Here is a 1,975-nt window from a genome sequence, read left to right as displayed (position 1 = left end):
GTTAGGCCATCATCTACACGATATAGCCCTGAATTTTCCAATGCGCAGCTCTTTGCAAACGAGAGATATTGGCAAGGAAAAGCTGTCTTGTACCTTTGCATTTTTCTCCCAAACGAAGGACACTAGAAAGAAAATTTTAAAGCCTCCTGTTAGGCCATCATCTACACGACATAGCCCTGAATTTTCCAATGCGCAGCTCTTTGCAAAAGAGAGATATTGGCAAGGAAAAGCTGTCTTGTACCATTGCATTTTTCTCCCAAACGAAGGACACTAGAAAGAAAATTTTAAAGCCTCCTGTTAGACCATCATCTACACGACATAGCCCTGAATTTTCCAATGCGTAGCTCTTTGCAAAAGAGAGATATTGGCAAGGAAAAGCTGTCTTGTACCTTTGCATTTTTCTCCCAAACGAAGGACACTAGAAAGAAAATTTTAAAGCCTCCTGTTAGGCCATCATCTACACGACATAGCCCTGAATTTTCCAATGCGCAGCTCTTTGCAAAAGAGAGATATTGGCAAGGAAAAGCTTTCTTGTACCATTGCATTTTTCTCCCAAACGAAGGAAACTAGAATTAAAATTTTAAAGCCTCCTGTTAGGCCATCATCTACACGATATAGCCCTGAATTTTCCAATGCGCAGCTCTTTGCAAAAGAGAGATATTGGCAAGGAAAAGCTGTCTTGTACCTTTGCATTTTTCTCCCAAACGAAGGACACTAGAAAGAAATTTTTAAAGCCTCCTGTTAGGCCATCATCTACACGACATAGCCCTGAATTTTCCAATGCGCAGCTCTTTGCAAAAGAGAGATATTGGCAAGGAAAAGCTTTCTTGTACCATTGCATTTTTCTCCCAAACGAAGGACACTAGAATTAAAATTTTAAAGCCTCCTGTTAGACCATCATCTACACGGCATAGCCATGAATTTTCCAATGCGCAGCTCTTTGCAAAAGAGAGATATTGGCAAGGAAAAGCTGTCTTGTACCTTTGCATTTTTCTCCCAAACGAAGGACACTAGAATTAAAATTTTAAAGCCTCCTGTTAGGCCATCATCTACACGATATAGCCCTGAATTTTCCAATGCGCAGCTCTTTGCAAAAGAGAGATATTTGGCAAGGAAAAGCTGTCTTGTACCATTGCATTTTTCTCCCAAACGAAGGACACTAGAAAGAAAATTTTAGAGCCTCCTGTTAGACCATCATCTACACGGCATAGCCATGAATTTTCCAATGCGCAGCTCTTTGCAAAAGAGAGATATTGGCAAGGAAAAGCTGTCTTGTACCATTGCATTTTTCTCCCAAACGAAGGACACTAGAATTAAAATTTTAAAGCCTCCTGTTAGGCCATCATCTACACGATATAGCCCTGAATTTTCCAATGCGCAGCTCTTTGCAAACGAGAGATATTGGCAAGGAAAAGCTGTCTTGTACCTTTGCATTTTTCTCCCAAACGAAGGACACTAGAAAGAACATTTTAAAGCCTCCTGTTAGACCATCATCTACACGGCATAGCCATGAATTTTCCAATGCGCAGCTCTTTGCAAAAGAGAGATATTGGCAAGGAAAAGCTGTCTTGTACCTTTGCATTTTTCTCCCAAACGAAGGACACTAGAATTAAAATTTTAAAGCCTCCTGTTAGGCCATCATCTACACGATATAGCCCTGAATTTTCCAATGCGCAGCTCTTTGCAAAAGAGAGATATTGGCAAGGAAAAGCTGTCTTGTACCTTTGCATTTTTCTCCCAAACGAAGGACACTAGAAAGAAAATTTTAAAGCCTCCTGTTAGACCATCATCTACACGACATAGCCCTGAATTTTCCAATGCGCAGCTCTTTGCAAAAGAGAGATATTGGCAAGGAAAAGCTGTCTTGTACCATTGCATTTTTCTCCCAAACGAAGGACACTAGAAAGAAAATGTTAAAGCCTCCTGTTAGGCCATCATCTACACGACATAGCCCTGAATTTTCCAATGCGCAGCT

Source organism: Pseudophryne corroboree, unplaced genomic scaffold, assembly GCF_028390025.1.
Source record: "Pseudophryne corroboree isolate aPseCor3 unplaced genomic scaffold, aPseCor3.hap2 scaffold_263, whole genome shotgun sequence".
Taxonomy (NCBI): Eukaryota; Metazoa; Chordata; class Amphibia; order Anura; family Myobatrachidae; genus Pseudophryne; species Pseudophryne corroboree.
Note: the sequence above shows the minus strand (reverse complement) of the source record.